This window comes from Scyliorhinus torazame, chromosome 5, assembly GCF_047496885.1.
Source record: "Scyliorhinus torazame isolate Kashiwa2021f chromosome 5, sScyTor2.1, whole genome shotgun sequence".
NCBI lineage: Eukaryota > Metazoa > Chordata > Chondrichthyes > Carcharhiniformes > Scyliorhinidae > Scyliorhinus > Scyliorhinus torazame.
The window spans coordinates 308,475,736-308,491,231 of NC_092711.1; the positions used below are offsets into that span (position 1 = coordinate 308,475,736).

Here is a 15,496-nt window from a genome sequence, read left to right on the forward strand (position 1 = left end):
AATGTTAACTGCAATGATTTTGCCAAATCTAACAGTCTACTTTTAGTCTCTGTCCGTAAGGTACTGCGTGTGATCGTCTCCACCCCCAAAAACTTCAGAGCCTCTGAAAGAGTCATTGTCCACAACACACTCCCCACTTAAACTGAAATTCCACACCTGAAAATCAACCACAATATGCTCACCCCTCACTGTCTTTAAGTTCACTAAGCCAATCCAATAGATATACTTTTATCCCCCTCGAGCCCCCAATTTGTTATGGGCCAGGGTGTAGAGAACCCCAAAGTGTATCATGGAGTTCACCTGACCCACAACATTTACCAGATTGTGGTATGGGGAGCACACGGCCCACTCTACAGGTGTGGTACAGCAGAAATGGAAAAGTATTTTTTAAAAGCAAAACAATGTTTATTCTATGAACTCAAGTTAACCTTTTTTAAAATATACAGTGAACATCTTAGCAACCATTAATTCAAATACAACCCCCAAAGACTACAACACTAAGTAATCCTTTAAGCTTTCCTTTTAACATCCATACAACTTAAAACACCTTTTACCAGAAGCACATCAGGTTAAAGTCACTACTGAAAACATTTATAATTCTGAATTCACCAAATGATCAAGAGATAGTCTTTTGATGGCAGAGAGAACAGCAGTACACCTGCTTGGTCTGTCTTCAGCTCCAACACTGAAAATGAAACTAAAACACACCCTGCAGCAAACAGCCTAAAACAAAAGTAAAAAGCTGACAGACAGCCCAGCTCCACCCACACTCTGACATCACTGCAGTAATATGAGCAGCCAAACATTTCTTAAAGCGGCATTCTCATGATAGACTGAAGAACCCCTTTCCACACATCCCAACACCTCACTGCTCTGCTCACTGCCCCGACAACAGTGAACCAGAGCATTTTGGCGAGACCACATCTGGAGTTCTGTGCACCATTTTGGTGTCCCTACTTAACGAAGAACGTACCTGCATAGTATATGGTACAGCAAAGGTTTACTAAATTGGTCCCTTAAGCGGGTAATTCATAACAAAATAATTAATGGGCCTTTTCAGCATACTTAATTGTGCAGAAAAGGAACTTGGGTTCCCCATCCCCCACCCTATAGCCAGATTTGATGCCCCCACCTCCAAGCTCACCTCAGGAGGCATTAAATTCCAAACAAAGTCACTCACTAATTTCTTTTTCTGGTGTGGCCAATTAATGGCCAGGGGTGGGGGGGTCAAGGGCTTGCTGTCCAGTTAAGGATGGTTGGTGGGCTCTTGAAGTTGAGGGTACGTGAGGGATAGAGCACTATCATTTTAATTTTTAAAAAAACGTTTTTAAGTTTAAATTTAGTCAGTCTCCCTTAATCGCCATTAAGTGTTCATTAAAGTAATGGGCAGCTCTGCCAGGCCTCCATCCCACCCCCGCCAAAACCAGCCAGAGGGTGAGATAGAATTGGGGAACTGGCTTGCCAACCAGCAGGGCTGTTTTTAGCTCTCACCCATCTCTGATCCTGGCCATCGGGGCCCAAAGAAAATCAAGCCACACGAGTCACCTATTAAATCAAATCGCACATTCAACAGCTCCTCCACTCTGAGGAAATCGTAAGATCCCCTTCCACGGAATTGCTGTATTCCAATATTACAAGGTATTTGCATTGCTGTCACCCAGGCCTATTCATTCGGCAGGTAAACCCCATAAATCTACCACCAATTTATATTTGAGCTGTGCAGGGTGAGATTACAATTAAATATGCCACTAAGGTAAAACATACTGATTCACAACATTCACTGTGCAATGAAGGGAGCGGTGGAATTTGATACTCAAAATTTACAAATAAAAAGAACAGAGCATGTTACTTTTCCTAAGGATCCCTTACGGGCAACACGGTGGCACAGTGGTTAGCACTGTTGCTTCACAGCGCCAGGGTCCCAGGTTCGATTCCCAGCTTTGGTCACTGTCTGTGCGGAGTCTGCATGCTCTCCCAATGTCTGCGTGGGTTTCCTCCGGGTACTCCTGTTTCCTCCCACAAGTCCCGAAAGATGTGCTATTAGGTAATTTGGACATTCTGAATTCCCCCTCAGTGTACCCGAACAGGCGCAGGAATGTGGCGACGAGGGGTTTTTCACAGTAACTTCATTGCAGTGTTAATGTAAGCCTACTTGTGACAATAAAGATTATTATCATTACTTTTAGAAGCCAGTGCAGCGGCCAACCCTTTGCGAACGCAGCCATAGGGATTTCTGCTAATCTTGAAACTGTCTGAAGAAGCACAGAAGGTTCTGTTTTGTTAAATTTAAACAGCTAGCAGGAGATTAGTTCAGGCAAAATAAATCACTTGTGACACAGGTAACGGAAGCGATTATTATAGTATCAGTGCCAATACCTTTCTGCTGTGTAATATATGCTTTTTTAGCCTATATCTTCCCCCATCGCCACAATTGTCTAAAGCCAGCCAAGGTTACTCAAAACCGCACAGAACGTGAAGCATGCCTCCACCACAACTAGCAGCAAAGACTGAGCTAATCCATATGCCTCCATTAGTGAATATTTTTTAATGCGAGATCCTACAATGAAATGGAAATGGAAAAAAAGAAACAACTTCACAAGGTTAAAAAGTTATTCAATTAAATTGTCTTCACTCAGGGAAACCAAAGATCACCTCAGGCTTTCTGTCTGGCCTAACTTTGTTTGTGCCTTTCGGGATTTTCCAGCTCGTTTACCACTTCAAAACTGGAGGCAAATAATGAGGTCAAGGCTCCCAGAAAATGCAGCTAAACTTCTGTGGGGTCAAAAGCTATCACATCTCTACCATCATCAGGTGTCCAAACGAGAGGGTGACAGCTCCTGCGAAGCTACAGGCTAACCTTTTTTCCTTTTTGTGCGATTCTTTCCCCTGTTGGTCAAATTGGAATAATAAGGGAGCACGTGTCCTAATCAGTCACGGTCCACTGGGGATGTTCCCAACCAGTCGAATGAAAGTTGCTGCCTTGATCACCAACATGCCCGGCATTTTAAGATCGGAGACTGCAAGTCGGAAAACTCATCTGCGGCATGCACAAACACATGCTCTGATACCCCCTGACCAGGTTGACAACCCTCTCCAGAGGCACGTCGGTAGGTAAGGGTTGTATTGTGTAGCCTTGTGCCTTGGATCATCGAAGCACAATTTAATCCTTTATGGGCATATTAAATGGGAAGAACAAAATGTTTTTCTTCTTTAAAGGTACAGCTTGCAAGTTAGCACAAAGGCCTGATATTGAAAGCAGAATTATTAAGCTTGAAATATTTATGGTTGAAGCAGTTAGGCCCATGATCCAAAATAAAACTACTACCAGCTTAAAAAAAACTAGTTATTGACTTTTTTTATGTCAGTATATTTGGGCAGTAATCACGACATTGACAACCTTACAACTATACTTTCATTAGGATTCATATTGTGAACACTGAACAAATATTGATTTTACATTTAGATTCTGCCAATGGACCATAAAGGAATTTTATTGAACATGGTTATTTCATGATAACCATTTAAGGTCAGTCAGAATAGTTGAAAGAAATAGAAATACTCTGTGGGAATACATTAAGGGTTATCGATTCCCAATGCAATATTTCAAAAGTGTCCAGTTGCGTAATCCTTGGCTCCATCTTTGCAACAGGCTTACCTGAATTATCCATTGAATTGAGTGTTTTCAGATTGCCTATTTAAACTCTGCTTTATGACCATTTTCAAATTTACGTTTGTTTTTATTAACCAAAATTTTTAACTCAAAAGTTAGGACAGAGTTAGGATCAGCACGTCGTAGGTGGAATCTTGTAGAGGCGTCATGGGTCTTGCCTGCCAGCTGGATAAACGGCGAGAGATCAGCACAGCCTCTTTCTTGGATGGCCTGCTGAGCCACATGTGAATCAGGATGAGGCGAGGCAAACCATGGGCCTTCCCCTGTAATCAAGACCTCTGGGGCGCAAATCCTGCCTACCGAGAGCTGCTAGCCAATCAGAGGCTGGCAGTTCTGGTGCTCATCCACAGCACTGGTGAGGCCACAAGGACAAATTTGTGGAACCACCCAGGTCACAGGTATGTAATTTGTGAAGGGGGAAGGTTTGCGTGGTGCGGGTCACAGGGAGAGAGACGCAGTTGGGTCCATAAATCCATAAGAATTAGGAACAGGAGTAGGCCGTTCAACCCCTCAGGCCTGCTCCACCATTCAACGGATCATGGCTGATCCGAAAATCCTCACGCTCACTTTCCCATCCTTTCCCCTTAACCTTTGATTCCCGTACTCATTACAAATCTATCTATCTCAACCTTAAATTTACACAAGGAATTTACCCCCACAGCTCCCTGTGGCAAAGAGTTCCAAACACTCACAACCCTCTGAGAGAAGAAATTCCTCCTCATCTCAGTCTTAAATTGGCACCCCTTTATTCTGAGTCTATGCCCTCTGGTCTTAGACACTCCCATAATGGGACATATCCTCTCAGCATTTACCGTGTCAAACTCCTTAAGAATCCGATATGTTTCAATCAAATCACCTCTCATTCTTCTAAATTCCAATGAGTAAAGTCCCAACCTGTTTAACCTTTGCACATAAGACAATCCCTCCATGCTGGGGATCACCCTTGTGTAGTTGCAGCAAGACTTCCCGACTCTTATACTCCGACGCCCTTGAAATTAGGGCCAACATTCCATTCGCCTTCCTGATTATTTGCTGCACCTGTGTGCTAGCTTTCTGTGTTTCGTGAACAAATACCCCCAAGTCCCTCAGCGATGCAGCTTTGTGCAGTTTTACTCCATGTAAATAATACCCTGTTCTTTTGTTCTCCCTTCCAAAATGAACAACTTCACACTTTCCCACATTCTACTCCATTGGCCAATGTTTTACCCCTTTACTTAATCTATCAATATCTATTTGCAAACTGTTTGTATCCCTTTTGCAACTTGCCTTTCCACCTATTTTTATGTCCTCTGCAAATTTGCCCACAGTACATTTGCTTCCTTCCTCCAAGTCATTAATATATATTGTTTTTTTAAATTTCCAATTAATGGACAATTTAGCGTGGCCAATCCACCTACCATACACATCTTTGTGTTGTGGGGGTGAGACCCGCTCAGACACGGGGAGAATGTGCAAACTCCATACGGACAGTGACCTGGGGCTGGGATTGAAGCTGGGTCCTCGGCGCCGTGAGGCAGCAGTGCTAACCACTGCATCACCCATTCATAAATATTGTAAACAGTTGCAGTGCCAGCACTGATCTCTGTGGAACTTCACTGGTTACAGGTTACCCCTTATGCCTCCTCGCTGTTTCCTGCCCATTAGCCAATTCGCTATCTGTGCCAATACGCTACTTCCAACACCATTGGCTCTTATCTTATGACTTAACATTTTGTGAGGTACCTTGTCGAACGCCTCCTGGAAGTCCAAAGACGACACATCCACCGCTTCCCCTCTATCCACTTTGGTCGAAATTTCCTCGAAAAACTCCAATAAATTAGTCAGACGTGATTTCTCTTTCATGCAGTCATGAGGACTCTGCTTGACTATGGGTGCAATCGAACGGTCACGTGTGAATCAGTGAGGCGACGAGGCCGTTAAATCTTGCGAGAGGCCTCTCATGAGATTTGTGATGCTTGGATCATCGCGTAAAATCGAATGAGATATTGTGAGACGTCGCAATCTGCATCCCTCCTAGATTTGCATATTTAAGTGAGCAATTAGGCTTGGTTATGTGCGCCAGGTGTAATGGCCCCTGGATAGGGGGCGGGGGTTTCCTAAGCCATCGGATGCCCTCGGACATCTTGTCACTGCCAGCCTGGCATCATGACACTGCCACCTGGGCACCCTGGCTGGGGCATTGCCAGCCTGCCAGAATGGCAATACTGAGGCGCCTGTGCCATTTTACCCATGCCAGGGATCGAACCCGGGGGCTGCCCTGTCCTTAACATGTGGGGTGAGGGAGGGGGTCCCAAGGACCCCCTCAGAGGTAAGTTGGGGTGTTGGGTGTCCCGACGCCACGGTGGTGAGTCCAAGGGTGGTCGAATTCTCCCACGGCTGGGAGAATTCCGCCCCACTTCTCCAGTGATGGTGATGGTACTTAATTCCTCCCCCGTACTCTTTAGTATCAAAGGCCTGCTCGAAGCACCTTCCACCGTGAAGACTGGTGCAAGAATTGGAGGAGCGCAGAGATGTTGGAAGTTTATAGAGAGCTGCAGGAGATTTCAGATTCCAGAGACTATTGAAGGATACGGAAACAAAGATGAATTTTCTAAATTGAAGCATTGTCAAAATAGGTCAGTGAGTTTGGTGAAATGGGACTTGGTGCAATGCTGCAGGCAAATGCTGGATGAACGCAGATTTATGGAGGATAGAATGTTGACCATGGGAATTTTGGAACAGTCGATTCTGGAGGTGGCAATACACAGACGTTCTCCCAAAGTAATTTTATCCGGGTTACAAATTTAAAATTATGCTCCAATATCATCGCCCTGTTACAGTTTGTGATTGTCCACCTCGGAGCTGTGCATGGTCTAATTAACTGATTTAACAATGACTGGACAGCTGTAACACATACTGCTGGGGTTAAACACACATTAATTCTAAACGACCAGCCTTGGGCTACACTTCAACTCGTTAGCAGTTTAATATGCAGGATATAAATGTGAACATTGTTGTCTCCCTCAGATTTTAACTGCAGACAGATTTGAACTGTCCGACAGATTTGTCCGACAAGCATGAAAATGTGACTCTCCTGAAATAGGATCAGAGGGCGGGATTCTTCAATCCCGCGGCTGAGTGCCCACGCCGTCGTAAACGGCGTCGCATTTTACGACGGCGTGAACGGGCCGCTCCCACATCAGGGGCGAGATTCGCCGACCCCCCGCCGGGTCGGAGAATCGCCGGGGGCTGGCATGAATCCCGCCCCCGCCGATTGCCGAATTCTCCACCACCGGATATTCGGCAGGGGCGGGAATCGCGCCGCGCCGGTTGGCGGGCTCCCCCCGCGATTCTCCGGCCCGAATGGGCCGAAGTCCCCCCGCTAAAATGCCTGTCCCGCCGGCGTAAATTAAACCACCTACCTTACCGGTGGGACAAGGCGGCGCGGGCGGGCTCCGGGGTGCTGGGGGGGGGCGCGGGGCGATCTGGCCCCGGGGGGTGCCCCCACGGTGGCCTGGCCCGCGATCGGGGCCCACCGATCCGTGGGCGGGCCTGTGCCGTGGGGGCACTCTTTCCCTTCCGCCTCCGCCACGGTCTCCACCATGGCGGAGGCGGAAGAGACTCCCTCCACTGCGCATGTGCGGGAATGCCGTGAGCGGCCGCTGACGCTCCCCCGCATGCACCACCCGGAGATGTCATTTCCGCGCCAGCTGGCGGGGCACCAAAGGCCTTTTCCGCCAGCTGGCGGGATGGAAATTCGTCCGGCGCCAACCTAGCCCCTCAAGGTTGGGGCTCGGCCCCCAAAGATGCGGATCATTCCGCACCTTTGGGGCGGGGCGATGCCCGACTGATTTGCGCCATTTTGGGCGCCAGTCGGCGGACATCGCACCGATACCGGAGAATTTCCCCCCTAATTCTGGCCCCAAAAGGCGGCCGGCATGGCACTGGAGCGGCTCGCGGCGCTCCAGCTTCAGATCCCGGCGCGAACTGGCCGCTGCAGGATCCACGCATGCGCACTGGCGCCGGTGCCAACACGCGCATGCGCAGTGGCCTCCTTCAACGCGCTGGCCCCGACGCAACATGGCGCAGGGCTACAGGGGCCAGCGCATAGGAAAGGAGGCCCCCAGCCACAGAGGCCCCTCCCCCCGATAGGCCGCCACCTGACCCTTCCAGGCCGAGGTCCCGCCGGCTCAGAGCAGGTTAGAACGGCGCCGGCGGGACTCGGCTCTTTTCCTACGTCCGCTCGGCCCATCCAGATCGGAGAATCGGCAGGCCCGCGACCGGCACCGCGCCAACCATGCCGGTGCCAATGGCACCGATTCTCCGCACTGCGGAGAATTGCGTGCCGGCATCGGGGCCGTTTACGGGGATTCTCCGGCCCGGCGCAAGCTGGGAGAATCCCGCCCAGAAAGTATTGGAAATACAGAGCGTGAATGACCTGCCGGAACTTCACATTCTTGCACTATCCCCTTAGTGCCCAAAAATCTATCAATCAGTCTTGAAGATATTCAATGACTCAGCACCCACAGCCCTCTGGGGAGAATGCCAAAGATTCACGATCCTCCAAATACTTCAATCATGAGGAAGATTGGATGCAGTGTGGCCTTTTGGCTAAGATCAAGCCCAAGATGAGGTGCAATGCCTTTTAATAATAATAATCTTTATTATTCTTTATTTCACATGAAGATACTGAACAGCCCCTAGTCGCCACATTCCAGCACCTGTTCGGGTACACAGAGAGAGAATTCAGAATGTCCAAATTACCTAACAGCACGTCTTTCGGGACTTGTGGGAGGAAACCGGAGCACCCGGAGGAAACCCACGCACACACGGGGAGGATGTGCAGACTCCGCACAGACAGTGCCCCACGCCGGGAATCGAACCTGGGACCCTGGAGCTGTGAAGCAACAGTGCTAACCACTGCTGTCCTTTTAGTCAACTTGGAACATGTATGTCTCTCTTGTGGAGACCATGAATTGGATTCAGTTTAAATTTGAATTGATTTTTGGAGGAAACAATGAGATGGATTAAAAGCTTGACCTGTCCACTCTGTGCATTGGCTTACTAACTTTAACGATGGGATAAAGATGAAATGTGTTCCACCTCATCCCACCATTTTCCGAATGGGTAGTTTCAGATAAACTTGGGTCCCATGTTCCCAAATTTTACAGATTGATTTTGTCATTTAAACATATCTGCTGATAGTGCCGAGGATTGTCAGAGGATACAACAGGATACAAATAGATTGGAGACGTGGGGGGGGGTCGGAGAACCGTGGGGGCAGCGTGAATCCCGCCCCGCCGCTCCAACGCTGGCTGCCGAATTCTCTGCCGCCAGTTTTTGGGCGGAAGCGGGGATCACGCCGTGCTGATTGGGGTCCGTTGGCAGCACCCCCCCCCCAACGGCAATTCTCCGGGCCCCGATGGGCCGAGCGGCCGCCCGTTTTCGGCCAGTCCCGCCGGTGTGAAATGGACCTGGTCCATCTCGGCGGGACCTGGCTGGCAGGGCAGTTAGCGGAGTCCTCGGGATGGCGTGGGAGGATCCGACCCGGGGGGGGGGGCCTCCACGGTGGCCTAGCCCGCGATCGGGGACCATTGATATGCGGGCGGGCCTGTGCCATGGGGGCTCTCTTTCCCTCCGCGCCGGCCTCTGTAAGGCTCCGCCGTGGCCGGCACGGAGAAGAAACCCCCTGCGCATACGCAGGAAACACGCTTGCAGTTCTGCACCAGAACACGCCGGTGGTTCTGCGCATGCAACAACTCGCACCGGCGCTGGCGGGGTTGGCGCCACGCCAACTGGCACCGAAAGGCCGTCGTGGGCCGGCACGGGGAAGAAACCCCGTGCGCATTGCGGTAAACCTCTGTTGTACCTATTGATAGCAATAAAGCCTCAGTTTGGATTCAACTTTCGTCTTTAGTCAATTGATCGTGCCTCAATTTATTACTATCAGTTCCAAAGGATGGACCTCCGTATTAAACCAGATCGCTTGCAGCTGGATCCACACGCAAGCGACGCCAGAAAGGACTTCCAGCACTGGCTAGCTTGTTTTGAAGCGTATATCAACGCGGCGCCGACCCCTGTTCCAGAGGCTCAGAAGATTCAGATCTTACATTCCAGACTGAGCTCCAATGTCTTCCCACTAATCCAGGATGCGCCGAACTACGACGAAGCCATGACTCGACTCGAGGACAACTACGAGCAGAAGACAAACACGCTCTTCGCCAGGCACGCGCTCACCAATCGCTCTCAACTACCTGGTGAGTCCATTGAAGACTTCTGAAGGGCCCTAATCCCACTAGTCCGGGACTGTGGCTGCCAGGACGTCACGGACAAGGAGCACTCAGACCTCCTTATGCGGGACGCCTTTGTGACTGGATTTGGGTCAGATATCATACGCCAGCGGCTCCTAGAAGGGGCCTCGCAGAGAATAAAACGCTAGTGCTCTCCATGACGGTCGCCCTGCGCAACGTCCAGTCCTACGCCCCCAATCACGCGACCCACCCCGCCTACACTTCGTGGACCCCACAGATAGCCGCCCCAGCGGGGGTGCTGCCCACCCAATAGGCCTGCGCTACGCGCCAGCCAGCGAACCCCGGGGGGCCCCGATGCAATTTTTGCCAACGCTGCCCAGCCCACAATGCCCTTAGTAAAGCCTGTGGGAAGAAGGGCCACTTCGCCACGGTGTACCAGGCCCGCTCAGTAGCCTCGATCGCCCCCACCCCACCCCCCAGCCACGGACAATGGGCGCCACCATCCCCCCCCCTCAGATCACGTGCGGCCAGTGGGCACTGCCATCTTCCCATCCTGGCTTCAGGGGCCGGCGCATAGGAAAGGAGGCCCCCCAGCCACAGAGGCCCCTCCCCCCCATAGGCCGCCACCTGACCTTTCCACGCCGCCATCTCCGCGTGACACGTGTGTTTCATGGGTGCCGCCATCTTGACCCACCCCCGCAACGTGCGTTCCATGGGCGCCGCCATTTTGTAACCCGCAAGATCTTAGGGTGCCGCCATCTTGTCTACCCCTCAGCAGATGGACACCACCAGCGTTCCAGGACCTGAACTCAAAGGCAGCCCTATTACCCGACGACCAACCAAGGCTCGCCTCCATGTCACTCGACCAGTCTCGCCCGCATAACCCGACCAACGCATCCACCAGCGTGAAAGTTGATGGCCACGTAACCTCTTGCCTGCTGGACTCTGGGAGCACCGAGAACTTCATACACCCGGATACGGTAAGGCGCTGCTCCCTCACGATACACCCCACCAATCAAAAAATCTCCCTGGCCTCCGGATCCCATTGCGTAGCGATCCGGGGGTACTGTACGGTCACGCTCATGGTCCAGGACGTAGAATTCCGCGGCTTCCGCCTCTACGTTCTCCCTAACCTCTGTGCTGCACTAATCCTCAGCCTGGATTTCCAGTGTAACCTCCAGAACCTAACCCTGAAATTCACCAGACCCTTACCACCCCTTACTGTGTGCGGCCTCGCGACCCTAAAGGTCGACCCACCTTCCCTCTTTGCCAATCTAGCTCCAGATTGCAAACCCGTCGCCACCAGGAGCAGACAGTACAGCACCCAGGACAAGACCTTCATCAGGTCTGAAGTCCAACGGCTGCTTCGGGAAGGCATCATCGAGGCCAGCAACAGCCGCTGGAGAGCTCAAGTGGTAGTAGTTAAAACTGGGGAGAAATACCGAATGGTCGTGGACTACAGCCAGACCATCAACCGGTACACGCAGCTCGATGCGTACCCGCTCCCACGCATATCTGATATGGTTAACCAGATAGCACAGTACCGGATCTTCTCAACGGTAGACCTGAAATCCGCCTACCACCAGCTCCCCATCCGTAAATCGGACTGTCCATACACTGCCTTCGAGGCAGACGGCCGTCTATACCACTTCCATAGGGTCCCCTTCGGCGTCATTAACGGGGTCTCGGTCTTCCAAAGGGAGATGGACCGAATGGTCGACCGGTACGGTTTGCAGGCCACGTTTCCGTACCTAGACAATGTCACCATCTGTGGCCATGATCAGCAGGAACACGACGCCAACCGTGCTAAATTCCTCCACACCGCTACTCTCCTAAACCTCACTTACAACAAAGTGAAGTGCGTGTTCAGCACGAACTGCTTAGTCAGCCTCGGCTATGTGGTCCAGAACGGAGTTCTGGGGCCCGATCCCGACCGCATGCGCCCCCTCATGGAGCTTCCTCTCCTCCACTGCCCCAAGGCCCTCAAACGCTGCCTGGGGTTCTTTTTATATTACGCTCAGGGGGTCCCAAACTATGCAGACAAGGCCCGCCCACTCATACAGTCCACCCACTTTCCCCTGACGGCCGAGGCCCAACAGGCCTTCGCCCGGATCAGAGCTGATATTGCCAAGGCCACAATGCACGCTGTAGATGAAACACTGCCCTTCCAAGTAGAAATCAACGCATCAGACGTCGCCCTTGCTGCCACCCTCAATCTGGCAGGCAGGCCTGTGGCATTCTTTTCCCGCACCCTTCATGCCTCTGAAATTCGGCACTCATCCGTCGAAAAGGAGGCCCAAGCTATCGTTGAAGCTGTGCGGCATTGGAGGCATTACCTGGCCGGCAGGAGATTCACTCTCCTCACTGACCAACGGTCGGTAGCCTTTATGTTTAACAACACACAGCGGGGCAAGATCAAAAATGATAGAATCTTGGTGGTGGAGAATCGAGCTCTCCACCCATAATTACGAGATTAAGTATCGCCCTGGCAAGCTCAACGAACCCCCAGACGCCCTATCCCGAGGTACATGTGCCAGCGCACAGGTAGACTGACTCCGGACCCTGCACGACAGCCTTTGTCACCCAGGAGTCACACGGTTGCACCACTTCATTAAGGCATGAAATTTGCCCTACTCCGTCGAGGAAGTAAGGACAATCACCAGGGACTGCCAGGTCTGTGCAGAGTGCAAACCGCACTTCTACCGGCCGGACAGCGCACACATGGTGAAGGCCTCCCGCCCCTTTGAATGCCTCAGCGTGGATTTCAAAGGCCCCCTTCCCTCCACCGATCGTCACACATATTTCCTCAGTGTGATCGATGAATACTCCCGGTTCCCCTTCGCCATCCCATGCCCCGGCATGACGTCTGCCACCGTCATTAAAGCCCTTAATTCTATCTTCACTCTGTTCGGTTTCCCCGCCTACATCCACAGTGACAGGGGATCCTCATTCATGAGTGATGCGCTGCGTCAGTTCCTGCTCAGCAGGGGTATCGCCTCCAGCAGAACGACAAGCTACAACCCCCGGGGAAACGGGCAAGTAGAATGGGAGAATGGGACGGTATGGAGGGGCGTCCAGCTGGCCCAACGGTCCAGAAACCGCCCGGCCTCCCGCTGGCAAGAGGTCCTCCCTGATGCACTACATTCCATTCGCTCATTACTTTGCACTGCTACTAACAGTACACCGCATGAACGTCTTTTTGCCTTCCCCAGGAAGTCCACATCCAGGGTGTCGCTCCCGACTTGGCTCACAGCTCCGGGAACCGTGCTTCTCCGCAAACATGTCCGACTCCACAAGGCAGATCCGTTCGTGGAGAGGGTACACTTGCTCCACGCAAACCCCCAGTATGCCTACGTGACATTCTCCGATGGCCGCCAGGATACTGTCTCCCTCAGGGACCTGGCACCTGCAAGTTCCACCCCCACACCACCCCCGTCATCCCCGGCACCACCCTCCCCTCCCCCGTCGCTCACACCACCCCTCCAAGGACCGTCCGTTCCCCCCCTGCCCACGCCATCGATGAAGAGGATTTCAGCACACTCCCGGAGTCATCTTCGACCAGGTCAGCACCAACATCGCCGTCACCACTTCGTCGCTCCCAAAGGACCATCAAGGCCCCGGACCGGCTGAACCTCTGACCGGTCCACCGGACGTCAAAGGAAATTTGTTTTGCTTTGCAAATATTAAAATCATTATTGTATATAGTTATCCACCACACCTGCCGGACTCAATTTTAACAGGGGGTGAATGTGGTAAACCACTTTTGTACCTATATTAGAGGATGTACGGTAGAACCTGCACTACAGGTTCGCCTGTGGCCCCTGCCTGCTGGCTCCGCCCAGGAGGCGGGGTATAAATATGCGTGTCCTCCTGCTCGCAGTCATTTCGTCAGCTGCTGTGGGAGGCCACACATCTGATAGAAATAAAGCCTCAGTTTGGATTCAACTTTCGTCTTTAGTCAAATTGATCGTGCCTCACGCATGTGCAGGAAACACGCTGGCGGTTCTGCGCATGCGCCAACTCGCACCGGCCCACGGTGCTGGTTGGCGCTGGGCCAACACTGCCAGCGCCGGCCTAGCACCCGGAAGTGCGGAGGATTTCGTAATTTCCGGGCGGCCCGACGCCGGAGTGGTTCGCGCCACTCTTGGCGCCGGCGTCGGGCCATCCCGCCAATTGCTGGAGAATCCCGGCCCTGGGCACAGAAATGGCAGATGGAGTTTAATCCAGATAAATGCGAGGTGATGCATTTTGGAGGATCAAATCTAGGTATGAATTATACTGTAAACGGCAGAACGCGTGGGAACATTAACATCCAGAGAGATGTGTGTGTGCAGGTCCACTGTTCCCTAAATGTGGCAACACAGGTGGCCAAGGTGATTAAGAAGACACATGGCATGCTTGCCTTCATCAGCCGGGGCGTTGAACACAGCAGTTGGGAAATCATGTTGCAGCTTTATAAAACCTTGGTTAGGCCGCATTTGGAGTATTGGAGTATCAGAAGGATGTGGAAGCTTCGGAGAGAGTGCAAAGAAGGTTCAATCAGGATGTTGCCTTGTCTCAAGGGTGTTGGCTACGAGGAGAGGTTGAATAAACTAGGATTGTTTTCACTGGAAAAATGAGGCTGAGGGGAGACCTGATAGAGGTCTACAGAATTAGGAGAGGCATAATCATGGTGGACAGTCAGAGACTTTTTCCAAGGGTGGAAGTATCAATTACAAGGGGGCACAGGTTCAAGGTGAGAGGGAGAAATTTTAAGGGTGATGTGCAGGATACGTTTTTCATACGAGAGAGTGGTGAGTGCCTGGGACCCACTGCCAGAGGATGTGGTGGTTGCAAGCACATGAATAGGGAATAAATAGAGGGATACGGACCGAGTAAGGGCAGAACATTTTTTTTTCGTTAGGGCGTCATGATCGGCACAGGCTTGGAGGGCCGAAGGGCCTGTCCTTGAGCTGTGCTTTCCTTTGTTTGTTCTTGGTATCCATTTTCTCCTCCAACTTAAATCTGAGATTCCCCAACTCCTTTTTGTCTGAAACAATCCTGGAGAAAATACGCCATATAAACAGGTCCACATTGTAAACTGGTTCTTTCTCCCTGTCTGCCATGCATAGATTTAATTCCAAACAGTTGTTCCAAGAAAAAATGGTGGGATATAACAATGACAATGTTATTTTTACTGTATTTTCTCAAGAAATTCAAATCGCAAAACTATACGGTTACTTCGGATGTCAGAGAATGAAACGTCTGAATATTGCGCAAACTACTGACTCGTTACAATTCCAATTACTTTCCATTCTTAAGGTAGCAGAATGGAAGCACAAAGAGGCTCACCCTGTATATTTTATTAATGCGATTATCTTTCCTTTTTCATTCATCCTCTTTCAGGTAATGGTAAATTGAACCAAACTCATTATTTTTTCCACAGGACTGAAACACACAGAGAAACATAAAAATAAAAAATAGAAAATAGAGGCAGGAGGAGCCAATCAGTCATTGAGCCTGTTCTGCCATTCATTATGATCATGGCTGATCACCAACTTCAATACCCTGATCCCATCTTCCCCCCCAATATCCCTTTAGTCCCAAGAGTCATATC

At 51.0% G+C, this 15,496-nt stretch overlaps 1 protein-coding gene across 1 annotated transcript in view; it reads right to left on the reverse strand.

The window, feature by feature from the left end:
• The window catches only part of il1rapl2 (interleukin 1 receptor accessory protein-like 2), a 1,171,280-nt gene that overhangs the window by 1,002,233 nt on the left and 153,551 nt on the right, over nucleotides 1–15,496 (reverse strand). The gene's annotated exons all lie outside the window — the stretch shown is intronic.